This window comes from Hordeum vulgare, chromosome 3H (assembly GCF_904849725.1).
Source record: "Hordeum vulgare subsp. vulgare chromosome 3H, MorexV3_pseudomolecules_assembly, whole genome shotgun sequence".
NCBI classification, from domain to species: domain Eukaryota; kingdom Viridiplantae; phylum Streptophyta; class Magnoliopsida; order Poales; family Poaceae; genus Hordeum; species Hordeum vulgare.
In genome coordinates, this window is record NC_058520.1 from 288,197,253 (window position 1) to 288,220,328 (window position 23,076).

The 23,076-nt window shown below is 50.5% G+C and overlaps 1 pseudogene; it reads right to left on the reverse strand.

Annotated features, from left to right (window-relative positions):
- Positions 1–7,299: 7,299 nt before the first annotated feature.
- On the reverse strand, positions 7,300–8,011 carry LOC123441703 (annotated as a pseudogene).
- Between the last annotated feature and the right edge of the window lie 15,065 nt (positions 8,012–23,076).

Here is a 23,076-nt window from a genome sequence, read left to right on the forward strand (position 1 = left end):
ATCCCTGAGCTCATCTCTGCGGTGCGGGTAGCGGCTTTGAAGGCGAAGACCACTTTTGACAGGGAAGGCATGTTCCCTTGTCTCCCACTAAAACTGGCCGTTGTGGGATCCCTTCCCGCCTACGAGAAGGGAAGAGGACCCTGGCCTCCACTATATATAGAGAGGGTATGATACCTGAGAGGGGGATCAGATCATCATAACCCTAGAGCAACACACCAAGCCACTTGGCCTCTTGAGGCACTAAAGCACTGTACTATCTCGTTCATCAACCTCCATGAGAGGCAATCCACCAAAGCATGAGTAGGGTTTTACGCTTTGCAGCGGCCCAAACCTGGGTAAACTGCGGTGTTCTGTGTTCTCGTCACCTTCGAGTGAGTTCTTCGTCGTTCCCACTGAGTAGCGGGCTAGGCGGGGTGAAGCAGGGATGAACCTATGTACATGCCCAGTGTTCAAATCCTTAGGCTTTTGCGGAGCCCGTAATCCGACAAGTAGTGCACTTGTTAGAGTAATGACACTTCTACCCACACTTGTGACAAGTCACCTCTGACAGTGGATGGAATTGCACTTGAGGATTTCCTTGCTTCTGCTGCTGAAATCTCTGCTAGAAAGCTGGGTTGGGTGGGTGGAAAGAACCACGATAACCAGACTGCTTGAATTGCTGAGGCAGCCGAGGAGGAGGAGACACCCAATATTTCTGTTGCTTCTGAACCACCTAAGTTGAGGACGAGGAACTGGAATCTCTGAAACGCTTCCTTTAGTTCTCAACTTTGAGCAAAGCCGCCTCAGCGGTGAGAGCAAAGTTGTAAAACTGGTCGAACTCAAGAGGCTCGTGCAAGCCAAGGGCCAGATGCAAGTCTTCCTTCAGACCACCTCTGAACTTATAAATCTTGTTCTTCTGATTTGGGATGTCATGTTTAGCATAACGAGCCAGCTCCTCGAACTCCACATTGTACTTGTACACAAATGAGCTCCCTTGCTTCAAGCGCGTGAGTTTCTCACGCATATCTTCCACGAGGAATATAGTGAGCCCTGAAATCCCTACAGAAATCATCCCAGCTAATCATTCTATCGACTGTGGAATCCTTCAATTGCTGCCACCATTCTGCTGCCTACCCCTTGAGCTGAAATGTTGCAAACTAAACAAAGTCCTCTAGTTGCACATTACTGCACTCGAAGTGCTTGTTAATGTCACGAATCTAGTCATCCTCATTAAACGGCTGGTCAGAGGAAGTGAAGGACTTCGACTGGTTCCCCAGAAATTGATTGAGAGTTGCAAACTACCGTCCACCATTATTGCAATTACCCTGATGCTGTTGGTTCCTCTCTTGCAACTAGAGCAACATCTGAGTGTTTGCATTGGTTGCCGCCATCACAGCTTGCCATCCCTTTGGAGGAGGATGCAGCGGCGGAGGGGGTGGTGGAGGGTCAACAGCCTCATGACCCGGATTCTGGCATGTTGGTGGAGCCATCCTGGAGACGGACAACAACGTTAGACCAGAGATGAAAATTCAAAGATTAAGGTGATTGATTGGACAGAAATATCTGAACAAGAATTCTTAGCAAATGCACTCAAAATATAATTAGTAAGAATGCTTCCTCAAAATAACTGCCGACAACATCTGATTCAAAGCCACTTGTAAATCAAGTATGAGCTAGGATTGCTCAGAACAAATGTATATACCCAATATACATCTGATGAAAGAATTCCTAAGTTGCTAATGGAATTCCGACCTAAGAACTTCTGAAATTTCTGGTCAGGCAATCTGGTTCACGGTTAGAAGGAGTAATATATCACTCAACTCCTATACTAACCCGTCTAATGTATCACATCCGTCAACACATAACGAGAATCTCGCAAACTCATCTATCTCAGACCCTCATAATCACAATGATACTAAGTATGGCAATACATCCGGACCTATCTACACCAGTATTGGGGAAGCCAGAATCCTCTCGTCACTACTTGTATTGAAGCAATTTCGAACATCCTCCATCCCGAGATACTAAGAAATCTGAATGATAACGATGTGCTCAAGAATCCCATGGAGCTCAACTCCCCGTAATAAAATCAACAGTAGGAGGCACCAAGACAGAACTCCGTCACATCGGTATCATAGAGATTCCAAAATATCCGCGTGATCCTAATTTTGTTGTTGATCGAGAAGAGGAGTAGAATTTAAATTTCCTAAGTTGTGCACCTCACGAGACCATAGAAGAGGAGAAAAGACAAACCTACTCTCCAATATAACTAAGACTCAAAATAGTTTTTGCTAGACTCGACTCGGTCAAGTTCGATCAGCCGAAGGCTCCTATGGTTGTAAGGCTATGATACCAACTTGTAATGACTAAGATGCGACCCTTTCCTTATTTGGGGGCGAGGCCTCAAAAGGGGAAAGAGGTGCATCTCAGCTTTTCACAAGAAGGATAACATTACCATTACATAAATAGAGAGATGAGTATTAAGATTCGGCTTCACTTGCCACATGCTAGATTACAATCCACACAAACATTCATTCTTCATTCATAAGACAGGGTCCGACTACAGACAAGATAAACGGCAAAATAATGTTATACGGCCTTGCTAGGCCCACGATCAAGACCAAGCGCCTCTAATCCTCGGGATACGTCATGTACAGCCTGCCACTGTCTTCTTCGAACTCTCACCTCAGCTGGGTATCCTCGGGGACGTGTGCATCTGGAGTACCTATACATGTGGGTGGTTGTAGTAAACTATGGGTGACGAGGACTCAGTAATCCCATGACCTTGGTATCGAGTATAACTAAGTTAATATGTGAGGTTGGGGTAAGTGTTTGAGTTTGCAGCATCCTATGCATATATGATGACTATCTTACAAAGAACAGGAATAAGTTATGGTGGTCTATGTAAGATGGTCGAGATCTAAGAATGATCACTGAGTGATTCTGAACACCTACTTACGTCATTCATAACCCAGCCGTGTTCTCGATCAGAGAAGGAGCTCTGAAAGGGACAGTCACGGTTACGCACAGAGTTGGCAGGTTTTATTTCAGTTACTTTAAATTATCTAGAACTGGGTGTTAACAAAATATCCATGTTTGCCACATAGCCGTGGGCATGGCTTTCCGAAAAATTTAACCCTGCAGGGGTGCTCCAACTAGTCCATCACAAATTACCACAGGTCGCATAGTAATCCTCAACCACGAAACTCGCGGTCTCGTAGGATTCCTTAGAGGGAAACCTCAACTCCGAGAAGACCCAAAGTCTCACCGGAACCCCAATGCGCAAGATATATCGCTAAGGTAAGGAAAGTCCAGCAAGACCTCCCGACGTGTCGATGAACCCGATAGGAGCCGCGTATCTCGTTCTCAGGACACGACGAATTGTCCAAACTTCCGATAGTCCAATCACTGAGTTGCCCCTGGTAGCCACCGGCGGTTGACAGTTTGGGCCTACACTCATTAGGAGGGCTGACCCGGGGGGTTGATTAAGTTCCTCGGGGTAGCTATTCCCTATGCGTTTTATTAAGTTGTTAGAAAATTAACACCAAAATTGGGTCTTGCCCGACAAGCCTTAACACTAAACGATTTACCAAGGGGGTCCCCATAACAACCCCGAACATGTTATGAGCGCTCAGTTATGGGATAAAACAGTCACCGGTAGCCGAAACTAAGGTGACTACAGCGGAACAAATCACCGGACAAAAGGCTAGACCTTCCGTTATTTACCAAGTATACAGGTGCATTAATTAAATAGCAATTTAAAGAGGATTATATCAAATGCCCATGTTATCACAAGGACCAGCTAGCACCTGCAACTAGCAACGCTAATAAATTAGTGGTTGAGCAAGCCTAAGTTAGCCAAACAATATTTGCTAGGAGGGGAGGTGTTTGGGGTTTCATCGCAATGTTTGATGGGCTATATATCATGTGGTAGGCAGTGGACATATAATGATGGAAACGTAGCACTAAGCATAACAAAGCTAGAAATGGTGTCAATGTCACCATCATCTTGACTTTGATTTCTTTAGAGTGGAAATGTTCCTGATCTTCCTGCACGAACTCACCGGACTCCTCGAACTCGTTCTCAAGCCTAGTAGCTACCCAAAGAAACAAACAGACAATAAACACCAGCAATAGATGATGCAACAGACAATATGATGCATATATGCACAGCTCCAAATATGCACAGAAAGCAATCCTACTCATACTACAAAGTGCCACCTCATCAAAAAATGAAACTTTTAGAGAACTATTCAAAACTGAAATCCAGTACCAGCACTGGATTCCTTGGGATTTTCTACCCCAAATTCATATATCATACTGCTATATTTTCATGCGGAAAACACCACAAATAGCAAAAGAAATACTACACAGAATCAAACTATACTAGTGTCAAGAACATGAACTCTTCTTCAGCCTGCCAAATTTGGCATATGCTAGATTAGGCAAATTCCATTTCTGGACTATTCCAGAAATGGAATCATCAGATCAAACAGAATAATACAAATAAAACCACAATCCTAGTTTGACAGGGGCCCCACTGGTCATAGGCACCAAGGGCCCCTGGTGCATGACCTGTGGGCCGGGGGCTCACTTGTCAGTGGCACCTACACACCACAACACACGTAAAAAATAAAGGGGATGGTGGGTGTTGTGGTTTTGTCACGGCATATGTCCTCTTGCAATGACTTAGGTGTGAGGCCATCGCAACCATGTGGCGGCTTGAGAGGGGTTGGTCGGAATCGAGAGACGCGAGTTTACCCAGGTTCGGCCCCTCCGACGGAGGTAAAGCCTACTTCCTGCTTGTGTTTCATTGATGAAGATGATGATCTTGATTACAAGGGTGCAGACTCACCACCTCTACTCTCGTGGGTGTCTAATCTATCTATCTCATGATTTGTCTTGTCTAGACCTAAGTTGTCAATCTTACTTGTCCCTCTTGGGGCGCCTTACCCCTCCTTATATAGGTGGAAGGGGTAGGATTACATGTAGAGTCCTACTAGGAGTAGGAATAGGACTAATCTCTCTTGAATCCTAATCCGGGTCTTGTTTCCTTTGTGAAGTTGTCTTTCCTCTTCTTGGGCCTTCTGTGTGAGCTGGCCCTCCTGGCCTCTCTATAAGTCGCCTTATGCCAGGGTGTATGCGGGGCCTTGGGCCTTCATCATTTGTTTGAGTCGCCTGTGGGGTCAAATATGAGTCGCCGCCGGGTCACTGCTGAGTCACCGGTGAGTCGCCAAGTTCTTGGCGGGTCGCGCTTAAAGCCGGGTTACACTGTGGGGTATATCTCCGACATTACCCCCGGGGTTAGCTTGAATTTATTCATGGTAAGCTTCTGAAATAAGAATAATAAATATGTTAAGGTACCGTCTTGCTCCTCTGGCCGGCTTGATTTACTGAAGTGGCTCCTTGAAAAATCTGGGTTTGTTTTTGAATTGTCTTCAATCATTTTGCACGTACTTGTCCTCCACAATAAAATACATATGCCATTGAATCGGCCTTCAATGCTTTGGCTTGATGTAAATTTGGGGAATAAGAAATCCACACAATGTTTGACCGGCTTCTCTTTGCTTCGGCGGGTTATGATTGATAATGGCGGGTTATGATTGCTGGTAACACCCCGTCAAACAACTGAACTCCAATTGACTTGATCAAATTATTGGGGATAAAGAAATCCATGTAATGCTAAACCGGTCTTTCAATGCTTCAATTGTAGCCCCCAAGCTCGAAGTTTAGCAGCTCATGATGACTTGGGGATTTGCAATAATATCTTTCACCATGTAGCCCCCAAGTGCCGGGTTGTCTTGCCTGCAACAGCCTGGGACTTGTAATCATCTTATACTTATAAAGCTTCAGCTGGTGTAGCCCCCAAGGGCCGGCTAATCAGTGTGTGATGGGTCGGGTCTTCAATTTGGACCTCATGATCTACGAAACAACTGAGTGTTGTAGCCCCCTAGTGTCGGGTTGTCTTGCCTGCAGCAACCTAGGACTTTAGAAATTTTGATGTGAATAGTGTATCCCCCAAGTGATGGGTCCATTGCTTGCGGCGACTCGAGACTTCCTCGTTCTTCGCCTTTGAAAATAAAACATCATATGATGTAGCCCCCAAGGGTCGGGTCATTATGCAATATTGAGCAGGGACTTTGTAGATCTGACTATGTAAACTTGAGCGGCAATGTGTAGCCCCCAAGGGTCGGGTCATTATAAAAATGATGAGCCGGTTCTTCCTTGAATCCATACTTGAATAAAGAGCGACCTTTAGCCCCCCATGGCCGGCTTATCTCCTTGAAATAGCCGGGTGTATTGACGATGTGATGATTTGAAAGAGCAGTTTGCATTAGCCCCCACGTGTCATGGTGCATGCTTGCAGCGACATGGGACTTTCATACTTTGATGTAATCTTGATTTGAATAATGTAGCCCCCAAGTGCCGGGTTGTGTGCCTACATCGACTTGGGACTATTCCCTCCATTGTAGATTCATATCCACTCTCATGATACCTTTGTGATGAAAGAAATACTTGGTCGTGGTTGCAATGTAACCCGGCAAATATATGGTTGAGAAATCCATAAGTGTTGTAGAGCAAAAGTTGAAGAAATCCAAGAGCCGGTCAATTAGATGACCCGGCATTATATGTGATAGGGCGGCTCTTCAACAATAGTCAATTCTTCCGAGCTGGCTTAAAAACCCTAATCATTCAACACTGGTTATGATAAACCATGATTAAATTCCAGCCAAATTGTCTATTCAAAGATTTATTTGCACCTGCAAGAATTTATGCTTTGACCCGGTTTGAAGACACTGGTTTATCCTCGCTCTCTGTAAGCTGGCCCTCACTACCCAATCAATGTTTTAACCTGAAAGTCAGTGTCCAAATGGATTGACTTATCGAGAGTACACGGGGTTCGGATTAGCATCATGCAGACACGCAGGTTTAACCAAGTTTTAAAGAAGGAGGCTTAATAGCCTATGGAATATCCTCGTTTTCCGTAAGCCGGCACTCACCACCAATCGATGTTTTAACCTGGATAGTTTAGGGTCCAACTGGATTGACATATCAAGAGTACATGGGGTTCGGAGTAGCATCATGCACACAGACAGGTTTAACCAAGAAGGCGCCTTAATAGCCATCGAGTATCCTCGGTTTTTGCAAGCCGGCTCCCACATGACCCAATCGATGTTTTAACCCGGATAAGTTAAGAGTCCATATGGATTGACTTATGATGAAACGGAGTAGACGGAGTTCGGGGTAGCATCACGCAGACAGGTAGGTTTAACCATGAATTTTTGCCATTAAGCTGGGCACCCATGTTTAAACTGCGCATCATGGCGACTCCTCCTCTTGGGTGAGTTTAAAATGCCTCACAATGAAGGAGGGCACCCATGTTTCAATGGCGCATCGTGGCGACTCGTCCTGTTGGGCAACTTTAAAATGCCCGCCAATGAGGCAATAGCCCTCGGGGCCAGGTTATCTTCCCTCCAATGACCCGGGGTTCTTGAATTATTCAGCCTGGTTGGATCTGGCGAGCCATGTCTGTGTAGCCGCCGAGTCTTAATTCGACTCAAGGATGCCGCTTGAGAATCTTCATAATTTTCTGTGGCATAAGTCTGCGAAGAAAGATGCTGGTACCCGCTCCATCTTCAAGATATAAAGCCACCTTTGTAATGAGAAATTCCCCTGCATAAAAATATTGCAGCCCAAAGTAATTGTTCTTGGACAAATATCATGTACTAAAAAGTATATAAGATGAATAGCACCTGATGTGTTTTTCACGGATGAGAGTTGGAAAATCTTCTGACATATTTTATATGAAACACGCAGCGAGAGCGGCGGTTCAGGTGCGTCTGTTGGATGGCTCGCAGTGACGAAAACTGCACCGGCGGGTTGATGTCGTCCGAACCGCAAAGGCGATGTCTTGTAAACTGTCTTAGTCACGCGCGTGAGAGGTGGCCGCGTCATTTGTAACCCTCTTAGTGCGACACGGACGAACACCAGGGTAGAGTGATGCTGGCACGTGCTTCTTGTCCGTGGTATAATGCCACTTTGATTTAAATAATTGCCCCTGTTGTAGTGGCTCATCTCCTGTTGCTGTGAACAGTACCATTAGGAAGACCATTTGTGGTTGACTTGGTAGCATCTGCCTTGGCGTATCCATAAATATCCCCATGCACTGACAGGGAAAACTCCACTCCATCTTTATCTTCAGAGCTCGTATTTTCATCCCACTTGCCCATGGTTCCGTTGTATCCTCCATAGTATTATGATGATCGACAAGTCCTGCAGGATCGACATGCTGAGCAGCAGGCTGGCCACATGCGCTTGGTGGCACCAACAAACTTCAGCTCCATCGGCCACCGCCTTGGGCAAGCTGACGGAAAGCGAGATCCAACAGAAACAACTAGAGCGCCTGTGCCTTGTCCACTCTCCTGTCCTTGTACTGGATAGCTAGCAAGGCCCGAGCTTGAGGTAAAGGGAAGGAAACGAGCCACCATCAGGGGAGATGGGAAGCAGCTGTTGCAGGAATAGGCCAGGGGGGTAGTGGTGGTCGTGACGCGAGGCGAGGGCGACTTGAGGAAAAACATCAAGATGAAGCCGCGGTGACTTGCGCGAGCGCGGATGGATGAGGACAGCTCGAGATGAGGTACAAGGGGTGGATGCGGCGGCCCGGCGTTCGACGTAGGCGCGCGGAGGCAAGCCGGCGTGCGGGAGCGCAGACATGCGCGGGTGAAGGCAACCCGGCTTGCGGGGCCAGGGACGTGCTCGAGTGGAGGCGAACCGGCGTCTGGTGCCACAGACGCGGGCTAACAGAGGCGAGGAAGCGAGGTAGAGCTGCTGGGGTGAGGCGGAGCGCAACAGCAGGGGCGGCGCCGGCTCGGAGTGGGTGCAGTAAGGCCGAAGTGATGGTGGCTCGAACGCAAGGACATGGCGCATGCGGCGGGTTGAGGCGCGGCGGTGAAAACCTCCCAGAGGCATAGCGCGTGGTGGCAGTTTGAGACGAGCGTGGCGAGGTCAGGTCGCGTCGGCCGGGTGCCATGCCGTGGAGGCGAGTGAGCGCAGCGGAGCCGGCTTGAGGCGAGGGCGAACCAGTCAGAGCAGCGAAGAAGTGCGCGCGTGGAAGGATTGCTGGAGGTGAACCGGAGCCCGCGGAAGGAGGCCATGGCAGCGGAGCGAGGCGACTCAAAGCTGCGCGGCAACTGGCTCGGGCCCGCGGCAGCGGAGCGAGGCCGACTCGGAGTGACACGGCGGCCTGCTCGGGTGCGCGGCAGCGGCGTCGAATCCGTCTTTGATCATGGCAAAGGCGAAGTGGTGGTGGCAGAAGCACATCGGCGTGTTGCGGCGTTAGTGGGCCGGCTCGGCAAACGTGTCAAGTTAGTGGGGGCAGTGGGCCGTTTCGAAAAAGTGCCAGCGCAGGCGGATGGTGGCAGGCGGGGTGACTCGGACACGCAGAGGCGGGGCGAGCTCGGACACGCGCTGGTAGAGCCTGACCAATGCGGAGGGCCGACATGGAGGCGAGACGGTGATGTCGAGTCCGGCTTGGAGTGGGCTCGGTCGTGGCGAGTTGAAGTGGGAATTTTTTTTGAAAGATCCAGCCTGAGGCTGACATGTATTGATTTGAAGCAGGAAGCAGCGCGTGGGAAAAAAAAGGTGACAAAGGTGGTGGTGGGGGGGGGGGGGTGGTGATCATAGTGATCAAGGAGAAAAAGGAAAACAAAGGAAAAAAAGAAAAACAAACATCCCCAGCAAAATGAGGGTGGTTACAGGGGTAGATATCTCATGGAGGATCCCAGAACGGGGGCTCCAAAACTGTGGCTCCGGCTTGCCTCCAAAGTTGTACGGTGTTGTTGATAGCATGTTTCAAACTTTGGAAATCTGCAGACTTGTCCCTGAAGGTGCATGCGTTTCTCTCCTTCCATATCTTGGAGAGGATCAGAATGATGATAGTCTTAACTGCTTTTTTGTACTTCGGCAAGGCTGAGTTGATCATCAAATTTAGAGATTCTGTTGAGTTGGCACTCTCCCCCATGCTCCCGGGTGCAGCGATGCACATCCGTTATGCGATGCTGCGTGTGTCCAGATTTGTATGGACAGCGGGCATTGCCAGAACAGATGCTTAGCTGATTCTAGATTTCGGTGGCACAATTGGTAGAAATAGCCATTGGGCCAGCCTCTGCGTAGAAGATGGTCGTTACACCAGAGTCTGTTCTTCAGCAGCAACCAGATGAAGATCTTGAGCCGTGCAGGCGCCCAAGTTGTCCATATTAGCTTCTTGTAGTCACATCTCAGGTGACCTTGGAACTGGGCCTTATATGCCGATCTGGCTGAGTATACTCCTGAAGGTTCCAGATTCCACGAGATTGTGTCCTGAATTCCTTCTTGCAATTGGATGTCCCTGTCTTGGACCCATCTGTGCAGCCTGATTGCCTCCTCCCAGAGTTGCTCCGTGTTCCCATGAGCGAGGTCCGATAGCCAAGTGTTGTTGGTGAGTGCATCTCGGACCGATCTGTGTTTCCGTCTGGAGTGTCTAAAAATATTTGGGAAGGACGTCTTTAGGCTTCCCGATCCCGTCCAGGGGCAGTGCCAGAATGTTGCCGTTCCTCCATTTCCTAGGGTTACCGTTGTGGACGCATGAAAAAGGGCCCTGTCGGCCTCGTCGCATGGCAGAGCCATGCCATGCCACGGCCTCTCATTGCTTGTCCATGATAGCCATAGCCATCGCAGTCTAAGCGCTCTACTGAAGCGATTCAGTTCCAAGATTCCTAAGCCTCCGTTTTCCACAAGGGAGCATACTGTCGGCCAGTTAACTTTGCATTTTCCACCGGTAGGTTCATCGTCCTGTGCCCAAAGGAAGCGACGACTAACCTTGTCTACCTCGGCAAGGAATTTCTTGGGCGTCCTAAGAACCGCCAATGGAAGGTTGGTAGGGCGGTCAGAACGCTGCGAACTAGTACTCTCCTTCCCGCGATGTTTAGAAGTCTACCCTTCCATCCTGCTAGTCTAGCCCTAATCCTATCCAGGATGAATTGGATGTGGACTAACCGTAGCCGTGCCAGGGTGACCGGCAGCCCTAAATATTTCAGCGGGAAGCCCTTTATTTCGCCTCCAAAACTAGCCAGGATGTCATGGACGTTGATCCCCTCGCAGCGGATGGCCGAGCGGACGACTTTGCCGGGTTAATGCGGAGACCCAATGCGTGCCCGAAGTTAGGGAGAATCGCCATCAGTGAGTCTATCTCAGTTTTGGTTGGGGTGGCAAAAATGACCGCATCGTCGGCGTATAGGCTGACCCGGAGAGAGAAGTCCCTCCCCGGCAATGGGTCTAGCAGGTGCAGCTCCGTTGCCTTTTCCAATAGGCGATGGAGTGAATCTATTGCTATGATGAAAAGAAGCGGCGATAGGGAGTCTCCTTGTCTAAGTCCCCTTTGGTGGTAGAAAGAGCGGCCGCCCGAGCCGTTTAGCATGACCGACGACGATGCAGTGCTAAATAGAAGCGCCATCCAGTCACGCCAGCGAGCTGGAAATCCCAGTTGCTGTAGAATTTCTAGCAGATACTCCCATGAGACGTTTTCGAAGGCCTTTGCTATATCTAGTTTAAGTAGCAGGGCCGGAATTTTCCTCTTATGTAGTGATCTCACTACGTTTTGCACATAGAGGAAATTGTCCTGAGTCGACTTGGATCGCAAGAAAGCTGATTGCGCCGGGGAGATGATGGTGTTAATCTGTGCCGCTAGCCGTCGGGATAGAACTTTGGTGATTAGTTTCTCCACCGAGTGGATTAGGCTAATTGGTCGAAAGTCCTCCACCCTTTCGGCTCCCCCTTTCTTAGGTATCAGAATTACAATAGCTATGTTTAGCCTGCCGAAATCTCCCCTTGCTAAATTGTAGAAGCTACTAAACACTCTCATTACGTCCTCCTTAATAATGGACCAGTAGGACCTGAGGAACGTCCCTGTGAAGCCATCAGGGCCAGGTGCCTTTTCAGCCGGTGACGCTTCTATCGCCTCCCAAACCTCTTCCTGAGAGAAAGGGTTATCTAACCCCCTGTTTTGCACTGACGGACGGTCTAGAATCGACCAGTCTATCGATAAAGGCCTATCAGCCCTAGTACCCCAGTTATGCTGGAAATGACTAAAGATGGCCTCTTCCTTATGCTCATGCGAGGATGCTACGGTGGAGCCTATTTGTAAGCAATGGATGTAATTTTTTCGCTTACGTGCCGTGGCCTTGGCCTGAAAGAATTTTGTCCCGCATCACCTAATCTCATCCAGGTTAGGCGTGATGCTTTCCGTCGTCGAGTTCGTTCTAGTGCCGCTAGCCCTAGTAGTCGCAGCTTTAGCAGTTTACGGAGACGGAATTCTGCGTCTCAGAGTTGTCGCCTTTCTTGTGCTACGTCCAGTCGAAGCACTACTTCTGCTGCAAGATGAAATTGGAGCTTTGCCTGGCTGAAGAAACCCTTGCTCCAAGTCTTCAAATCAAGCGCCCTCCTAGTCAACTTACTGCTAATTATTTTAAAAGGACAAGAAGATTGCACTGGTCTATTCCATGCCTTTTCGACCGTGGCGTGGAAGCGTGGGAAGCTAGGCCAAAAATTCTCAAATCTGAATTGTGCCTGCCTAGTGGTGGGTGTGGTGTCCAGAAGTAGTAACGGGCAATGGTCAGATGTTGCAGTTGATGCCGCATGCAGGGACACCGAGGGGAAGTAGTTGTCCCAGGGGGTGTTGCAGAAGAACTTGTCGATGCTGACGAGGGTGGGATCCCGACGCTCATTGCTCCATGTGTATTTGCGGTTAGTGCATCTAATCTCTTTTAGTCCCGCCGAGTCGATTGCCGATCTAAACCTACCCATTAACCTATGGTTGAGGATAAGGTTATTCTTGTCGCGCGCTTCGTATATGAGATGAAAATCTCCATTGATGAGCCATGGCTCAGACGCCGGCAGTGCGGAGGAGGAGACTTCCCTTAGGAAAATTTCCTTTCTAACATTGTCCGCCGGGCCGTAAACCGAGGATAGCCAGAAGCTATGCTGGTGCCCCAGCAGAGTAACCTTGGCCGTGATGGCAAAGACTCCTATTGCATGGGAGGTGATGGTGGCAAGGTTTTTATCCCAAAGGATAGCTGCTCCTCCACAAGTGCCTATGGCCGGCAGCGCGATACATCCGGTTAGATTTTCTCCTCCGATATCCCTAACTAGTTCTGGCGACCAGGCAGAAATCTTAGTCTCTTGGAGACATAGGATAGCCGCCCGTAGTTTGTTAGCCATCTCCCCGACGACCGCCCTCTTAGCTGGGCTGTTAAGACAGCGTACGTTCCAACACATTATTGGGGGGAATTTTTCACTCATTTGGGAACGTAGCAAAGCTCCGAAGGAAATAACTAAAAGGCCTCAGGCCCTTGACACACACAGCGAACTTAACTATGGCGCGCCGGCGCCCACCAACAGCCCCCAAGATGCGTCGGCGACGAGTTTCCTCCTCTCTACCCGAACCAAATCTCGACGAACCTAAAACGAGCTATCCTCAGTTGCCGACGAAGTGGGATACATGAGTCAACTAACATAGGTTACACCAATGCCTCGTCGGCAACTCCATCGGGGCCGATCATGCCGGCCATCACCCGCAGGGCCTCGCTATCGAGGCGAGTCAGCTTGGCGATTACTGCTAAGTCGCCGTCGGAAAACGGTTCCTCGAAACGCTGCAGCAGTGCTCTCGCCACCTCTTCGGTCATCTTATCACGGGGGCCCAGCAGTCCCAGCTCCTTCACGAGGCGCAGTGAGGCGCGCTGGGCTACAGGCACCGTCGAGCTGCTAGCCGCCTGTCTGGCGCTGTGCCTGGTCGGGGTCGAGGAGGCCCTGCTCTTGGGAGGTGCAGCTTGGCGGCGAGCAGCGGCCGGGGCTGGAGCCGCCGAGATGAGCGCCTGCTTGCTGGCGCGGAAGAGACCCCGGGCCTCCGGCCGATCAGCGGCAGCTCCCAGTTGCATCTTGCTCACACGCCTGGTGACTGCACCTAGCTGCAGTTCCATCGTGCATGCCGTAGTCGGGGTGGTTCTATTGTACTTACCCATGTCCGACGCCGCGGCGGACAGAGTTGGGCTGAAGGCGTCAAGCTGTACTGTCTCGGATGGGTCGGTTAGCAGCCTCGCTGCGTCGAACTCGAGCGGGGAGTTGACTAATGCTTCTGCGGCGGCGTGGACGTCCGCCGCCAGACTGTCGACGGCGGTGGAGGTGCTATAGGGCTTCGGCGCTGTGTTGAAAAAAGCCTCCACTGGGTCTTTCCCCGTGTGCCCGGCGTCCGGGCCTGCTGCCTCAGGACTATCGCTGGCCAAGGGGGCATATCTCCCGGCAGAGGGAGGAGCCTGAGAGCGTCCCCGGCGAAGGAGGACATCTCTCCAGGACCTCTGGTTGCCACCCCCCGAGCGTCCGTCGCCGTCTTGGTCCCGCGAGTGTCCACCCGACGGCCTGCCACGACAGCCTAGATCAGCCACCGGTGCGCGAGCCTGGCGCTTGTTTTGCCTTGGCCCCCGTCCGTCCTCGACCCCCATCGACCAGGTGGCGGGAGCCACCAACGGGAAAGGGGCGGAGTCGTTGTCCGAACCAGACGAGGGTAGGCCACTCTGGCCGGAGTGAGAAGAACGAGGGGAGGGCGTCGTCCAATCTTCGATGCGATCCACATGAATCAGCATGGTATAGTCCGCCGTTGCTGGCGGCGGCGCGACGCGTCTGTCAGGAGGGGAGAAGCCCTCCATCTCGTCCACCCGGCCCGCACCCCGCGGCAGGACCGCAATGGTATGCGAGGTGGGGATGTTGGCGATGTTGCTCGTCCAAATCCAGCAAGCAAAGGTCTTAGTGTGACCTCGCTCGAGCGTCCGACTGTCGAGACGGTCCACCCGTACCCGCTTCCCCAGTATCTCCTCCGCCCCCTCCACGGACCAGAACTGCATTGGAACCATCTCAATGACGATGCGAACATGCAGGTGCAGGGAGCCGCAGATGGCATGGTCATGCTCGTGCCAGGATGCAATGTTGAAGGAGGCACCCTCGACACGGATGGAGCCTCTCCGCAGTGCGTTGACTTGATGCGCGGGCTGCGTGAAGAGCACTAGGAAGTGCTCTGGGTGATGCGCTGTGACTCGCAGCGAGTGCACCGGCAGCGACAACAGCCCCTCCAGTGCTCTGCCCACAGCCATGGGAGAGGTGGTGTTCACCCCGTCTGCCGCGGTGAGGGTGACGGCGTGGCTACGCAGGAAGAAGATCGCCTGGTCAACAGCCGGGGAAGGGACGGCGACGGAGCGGGTCGCTCTCGGCCGGCGCACGTGGTCGAGGTGGCGGAGCATGGGCGGGGAGAGCTGCGACATGGAGGAAGCGGCAGGTGGTGGGAAGCGGATGCGCTGGTGCAGTGGTTGCTCGGGAGGAGCCGGACCTAGTCTGTCTCTAATTTGGCCTCCCCGACCTCGGACAAGGGGATTCCGACGGCAGTTTTTCGCGATGTGGTCGGCCCTCCTACAGGTAATGCAGTGAATTGGATCCCGGCAGTCCGCTAGTCGGTGTCGCTTGCTCAAGCAACGGAAGCAGCGTCCTCGGAATAGATATAGCGGGGGGGGGCGACGTACCGGCAAAGAATGGCTGTGGGCGGTCCGAGCGGTGCGGCAGACGGCGCGCCCGAGGAACCGGGTGGTCGAGCAGGCGACGGCCGCCCCTCCGAGTGCTTACCTCGGTCCAGCCTGGCTCCGTGCCCAAAGGGGAAGTCCTACAGCCCGAAGGAGGCGCGACGACGATGGATTTGATGCGGGGCGCAGTCTGAGGTTCTGTCACCTCGGAGTTAAGCGGCGAAAGACGCTCCGCTGTGACCGGATCCGAGAGCGAACCCGAGCTACCCGACTCCGACCGAGGCACCAGAGGCGTTAGCTCCACCGACGGACCGGCGGGGAACGCCGAGCAACCGCCGTGCTACAGGATTCGCGGCGCCCAGCCCGGATCTGGAGCCGCCCGAGGTGGGGAAGTCGACCTGCGGCACTGTCAGTCCGCGGGGCAGGGAGCCGCGCTGGTCCCTCCTAGGGGATCCCCGCGGGGGACTGCAGGATCCGCCGATGCCCGCCATTAGTGCGTAGTTGGTGGCCGCCGCGGCCGGAGCAGCCCGCGGCGTGGATGGGGTGGCCGCCGCGGACAGAGCGGCCCGCGGCGCGGATGGGGTACTGGGAGGCAGTGTGAGGGTTTCGCTTATGTTGCAACCACCCCTCTCCGGAGTGCCAGAAAAATCAGGGGTGTAGGTGATAGATACAGAACGTTGAAGTGGGAATTGCAGCCGTGGAGAAGACGAGCTCGGCGAGTCCACGACGCGGGACAGGCAGGTGATGCGAGACCAACTTGGAGTTGAATTTGGAGTTGTTGTCTTGATCGCCTCGGTACTGTCCAACTCGGCATTGCATGACAGCAGCATCGAGATCGATCTCATGCGGCTTCGACGGATCGCAGCGCAAAGGCAGCGCAATGATGCAACCCTAATCCGTTCACCTCAACTTTATATAGACCGTTCTGATTGCTTCTCATGGTGACGATGTGGATCCTTCCATGTCGGTTCATATGGATCCGATGGTTCATAATCTTCTCGAACCGTAGAGGAAATCCCTTCAAAAACACAATTCCACCATGTGATCCGCCCCATGGTGGGCATCAAATGTCGTGGTTTTGTCATGGCATATGTCTTCGTGCAAGGACTTAGGTGTGAGGCCATCGCAACCATGTAGCGGCTTGAGAGAGGTTGGTCGGAACCGAGAGACGCGAGTTTACCCAGGTTCAACCCCTCTGATGGAGGTAAAAGCCTAGGTCCTCCTTGTGTTTCATTGATGAACATGAAGATCTCGATTACAAGGGTGCAGACTCGCCACCTCTAATCTCGTGGGTGTCTAATCTATCCATCTCATGATTTTTCTTGTCTAAACCTAAGTTCTTAATCTTATTTGTCCCTCTTAGGGCGCCTTACCCCTCCTTATATAGGTGGAAGGGGTAGGCTTACATGTAGAGTCCTACAAGGAGTAGTAATGGGACTAGTCTCTCTTGAATCCTAATTCGGGTCTTGTTTCCTTTGAGAAGGAGTCTTTCCTCTTCTTGGACCTTCTATGTGAGCTGGCCCTCCTTGCCTCTCTATGAGTCGCTTTATGCCTGGTTGTACGCTGGGCCTTGGGCCTTCGTCACTCGTCTGAGTCTCCTGTGGGGTCAAATATGAGTCGCCCCCTGGTCACTGCTAAGTCGCCGGTGAGTCGCCATGTCCTTGACGGGTCTCGCTTCAAGCCCGGTTACACTGCGGGGTATATCCCCGACAGTGGGGGTTCGAACCCACCACCTCTGCCTCACACATACAGCACCCCAACCACTAGGCTAAACTGACTTAGCTGCACTAACAGGGGCTATAGGCAAGATATGCATGTGTGCTTGCCAAATCCACCACACAATACAAAGTAAAAAGGGGGGTTTAATCTAAAGTGCGTGCGGGGGGGGGGGGGGGGGGGGGGGTCGAACTCGCAACACTATGGAGTGTGGCCGGCTCGGTTGCCACTGGGCTAGGGCGGAGGATCTTCCTAGAGAGCGAGAGCTACTCTAGGCTACCGAAGGAAGTGTTGTTGCTGCTAGGATCTGTTGTGCTACGTCTGCTACAGCACGCTGCTCTACTACGCTGCACAGCCACGGCGGCAACGACAAGCAACGCGACTCTACGCCTAGTCAGAAGCGAATAACACAGGGGCGATGATTAGCTGCTCACTGAGATGATAGGAAGAATAATCCGGATGATGGAGAGGAAGAACGGGCAGATCTGCTGTAGGAGGTGCTCGTCGGAGGTGAGGAAGCGGTGATCATCGGGGATGGCCTAGAGATCTTGATAGAGCCGGCCATGGCATGGTGGAGCTCTGGGGCCTCGCCCCAATGGCGCTAAAAGGGAGAGGTGGGGAGAGATGCGAGCCTAGGGTTAGGGGAGGCACTGGGGTCGCTTATAATCCTCGGGACATGAGCAGGGCCGTCTGATGGATGAGGAGCTCGATCTGGTGGTGGCTATGGAGTCGTACGAACGTGAAATCGACGGAGGAAAGAGAAGGACGCGTTGGTAGGATCTGGGCCGAGACCAACAAACCTGGGCCGCACTCTCTCTCTCTCTCTCCTTCAAGGTTTTTTCCCATAAAACAGAACCGGAGTGAAAGACATATTATAGGGGCCAAAAGGAAACTGTTTTTGACAAAATAAAATTATTTGCGATCTTCTAAAATCATGTCACAATTTATAAAAATAAATTAGGCAATTTTGGAAAAGTTCAAATAAAACCCTTTTATTTAAAATAGGCTCTGTTTTTTAAATAAAAACAAAAAAGGAAAAGTAAAATAAAACCAGAGGCGTTGCCTCCACAATTATCAAAAGGATTTTTTAGGAAAGATGAACATTTTTATTAGAGCAAAACTGAAACTTTTAAGCCTACCACAATTAATTGGAAAGGATGGGGATTTGAAACCATGGTGCAACAAGTGAGTTTGAAGGAGCTATTGTTGCACCCACTCATATTGCACAAGCCTAAACACATCCACACATGCACTCACACATCAATCACCAAAGGTGCAACACAAAACAACAGGACAAAAGATAGGGGATGTTATGCATGATGACATGATGCATGTAAGATGATGACACAAAGATGGGCTCACACCACATATAATTAACATGCCAAGGTTGCCATATAGGGAAAGAGTACAAAAGGGGGAAAGAACTGCATTGCGGCTGTCACACTTAAATTCACGGACTTGCAGTGCAAACCCCAAAGCAAGGTTTTGGTTTACCACAATAAATTCAAAATATTTTTGTGGAAATAATATTTTATGAAAACTCTTTTTAGAGGTCTACTCACAAGCACACATACAAACACTGACAACCAAGACACTCATAACATTTACTTAAAAGTTTTAATTTATACCAAAAGTTTGAAAGATGGGCAAAATGAGGTTAAAACAGAGTGTGACAGACCTATCCCCCTTACAAGAATCTCATCCCCGAGATTCCTAAGCTAGGTGCTAAAAAGGTACGGAAACTCAGATCTAAGGTAGTCTTCACGCTCCCATGTCGCCTCTGCCTCAGTGTGGTTGCTCCACTGGACCTTCAAGTACTTGATGGTATAACATCGTGTACAACGCTCGGCTTCATCCAGAATGCGGATCGATCTCTCGCAATAAGTGAGGTCGGCTAAAGGTCAATCGCTTGAAGATCGATGTCCTTATAAAGATTTGGACGGCTCGACGCTTAAAGGCACTTCCGGAGTTGTGATACGTGAAAGATGTTGTGCACACCCGAATGTTCTGGAGGTAGATCCAACTGATAAGCAACTTCTCCACGCCTTGTCGTGATCTTAAAAGGTCCAATGTACCTTGGAGCAAGCTTACCCTTGACGTGGAAATGCTTGGTTCCCTTGAGAGGCATGACATGGAGTTACACGTGATCTCCAGGGTTGAGCTTCACTTCTCGATGGTGTGAATCAGCACAACCCTTTTGTCGCGACTTGGCAGCCTTTAGGTGCTCCCTGATGAGTTGCACCTTCTCTTCGGCTTCACGGAGGATGTCTGGCCCGAAAATCAATCCTTCACCATTCTCGGACCAGTTGAGGGGAGTGCGGCACTTACATCCGTACAACACCTCACATGGGGCCATATGGAGAGTGGACTAATAGTTTTTGTTGTAAGAGAACTCAGCAAAAGGAAGACAGTCTTCCCATTTGGTTCCATGTGCCATGACACAAGCGTGGAGCATATCCTCAAGTATCTAATTTACTCATTCCGTCTGCCCGCCGGTCTGCGGGTGGAAGGCGGTGCTGAAGGAGGGCTTTGTTCCCACAGCTTCTTGGAACTTCTTCCAGAATCTTGAGGTGAATTGCGTGCCTCGGTCGGACACAATCTCTTTGGGAACTCCATGAAGACTCACGATGCAATGGATGTATAGATTGGCCAGCTGTCTAACATCGTACGTGTGGTGACAGGGATGAAGTGGGCCACCTTGGTCAGATGGAATACAATGACCAATATGGAGTCGTGTCCCTTGCCTCACTTATGCAGACCGGTGATGAAGTCTATACTGACTTTATCCCACTTCCATTCAGGCACCTGGAGAGGTTGTAGCAGCTAGGCAGGTCGCTGGTGCTCAACTTTGACTCGTTGGCATACATTGCACTTGGCGACATGTAAAGCTATTTCCCTCTTCATGCCATGCCACCAGAATCTTTCTCTGAGGTCTTAATACATCTTGGTCCCACCAGGGTGAATTGAGTATGGAGTGCCGCGGACCTCTTGCAAGATTAGGTTCTTGAGTTCAGCGTTGTTGGGTACGCATATGGGATTCCCAAACCACACAACTCCATGTTCATCCATTGAGAATCCTGGGGCTTTGCCTTCCTTATTCTTCCTCTTAATGCCTTCGATGCTCTCGTGTCCCTTCTGGGCCTCTTTAATGTCGTCCATCAACATGGGTTTGGCTTCGAGGTTGGCTAGGAATCCTTGTTCAACTAGATCCATCCCCAAGCTTTCCAGCTCCTCATATAGAGCGGGTTGCCTTTCCTTGATCATAGCATTCAAGGTGCAAGCCTTTCGGCTCAAGGCGCCTGCTACCATGTTGGCCTTACCGGGATGGTATTGAATGCCGAGGTCATAGTCTTTAATTAACTACAACCATCTTCACTTCCTCATACTCAATTCCATCTGGGTAAAAATGTACTTCAGACTCTTGTGGTCAATGTTTATTTCACATCGCTTACCCAAAAGGTAATGGTGCCATGTATTCAAGGCATGAACTACGACCGCCAACTCGAGGTAGTGAGTGGCATAGTGCTCTTCATGTGTGCGTAGTTGCCGTGAGAGATAAGCCACGACCCTGCCATCTTGCATCAAAATGCCACCAAGCCCGATTCTTGATGCATCGCAGTATATCAAAAACTCCTTGTTGATATTTGGAGTGTCCAATGTTGGGGCGGTGGTTGACCTCTTCTTGAGTTCTTGGAAGCTTTCTTCGCACTCCAGCATCCATTTGAACTTGTTGCCCTTCTTCGGGAGCTGAGTCATTGGTCGGGGGATGTGAGAGAATCCTTCCACAAACTTGCGGTAATATCCCGCGAGTCCGAGGAAGATTCTGACTTCCTTCACATTGATTGGCAACCCCAGTTTGTGACCGTAGTAATCTTGGCAGGATCGACTGCCAATCCATCTAGCGTCAAGGTATGACCCAAGAATCCAACTTCGTTTAGCCAAAATGCGCACTTGCTGAATTTGGCATAAATTTGATGCTTTCGAAGTTTTTCCAATACCATGCTTAAGTGTTGCTCATGCTCTTCTTTAGACTTGGAGAAATGAGTATGTCGTCGATGAAGACGACAACAAACTTGTCCAGGTATTCCATGAAGACTTTGTTCATGAGGTACATGAAGTAGGCTGGGGCATTGGTCAACCCAAATGACATGACCATACACTCATAAAGGCCATACCTGGTCACGAATGTCGTCTTGGGTATGTATTCAGGCTGAATCTTTAGTTGGTAGTACCGAGATCTGAGATCGATCTTGGAGAATACCTTGGCACCATTTAACTGATCAAATATGTCTTCAATGTTGGGGAGTGGATACTTTTTCTTTGTCGCGGCTTCATTGAGGGAACGATAATGAATGCAGAGCCTGATAGTTCCATCCTTCTTGGACACGAGTAAAACAAGTGATCCCCAAGGAGAGGCACTAGGATGAATGAATCCCTTCCTGAGCTTCTCTGCTAGCTGCTTCTTCAACTCTGCCAATTACTCAGATCCCATCGACTAGGGCTTATTATAGATAGGCCTTGATCTGGGCATGAGCTCAATGATGAACTCGATGTCTCGGTCAGGAGGCATCCCAGGCACTTCATCGGGAAAGACGTCCGGATATTCACATACCACTGGCACTTGATCCAACTCATTTCTCGAAAGGCAGTTAACCCGAGGGACTTGAGCGGAGGTAGGATGAGGAACGTATTTGAATTCGATTCCTTGGTCACTGGTCATGGTGATAGACCTATTGGTGCAGTACAGAATGATCTGGTGCTTGGCCAACCAGTCCCATACCAAGGATCATGTCTAAGACTTGCGACTTAAGAACAATGAGATATGCCACGAAGTCTACTCCGTTAATGCTGATCCCAACTCCCCTACATCCTATGTTGGTCCTCAATACTGCACCCGGGGTTTGTACCGCCATTTGACCATTTAGGAATGTAGGTTTCAAACTACTCTTTGTAGCAAACTTTTGGGTGACAAAAGAATGCGAAGCACCACAATCAAACAATATTGTTGCTGGAGTGGAGTTGACGAGGAACGTATCCAATATGCAGTCCGGGTCTTCCTGGGCTTCCCTCGTAGAGATGTGGTTCACGCGTCCCCTGTTGTGGTATTGTTGGTTGCGGGAAGCCTGACTCTTGTTTGGTGCTACATGACCTTGTCCTTGATTTGGCACATTGGGGCGCGGTGCGTCAGGCTTCTTGTTGGGGTATTGCCTGGAGTAGTGTCGAGGTTGTCCACACCCAAAGCAACTGATCTGCCCAGCGTTGTTGGGCTTGCTCCCACTATTGTTGGGCGGTTTGAACGCCGGCTTGGGGTTGGCATACTGTTGAGGCTGAAAGTTGGGGCAAGGTGCGGGTGTCTTGTACTGTTGTTGCAGATAGTTAGGCCTTGTCGGGGCTGTGTGCCATGAACGAGCATTCTGGGTGCTAGAACCACCATTGCCCATCAGCTTGCCTTTGTGAGCATCATCCATAGCACGGCGCTTGTCTTCAAGAATGAGAGCCTTATTCACCAGATCACAAGAGGTCCGACAGTCACACACAACAAGCTAATATTGCAGCGACTGTTGAAGCCCTTCCATGAAGCATTCCACGTTGGCGGCTTCAGTGCTGACATCATCGCGCGCATACCTTGACAAGAGGTTAAACTTTTGGACTTACTCCTTGATTGTGCCGCTTCCTTGCTTCAATGCACGGAACTCCCGCTTCTTGATCGTCATTATTCCAGGGGGAATGTGAGAAGCGTGGAACTCGTCCTTGAATAGAGCCCAAGTGATAACTTGCGCGCCTT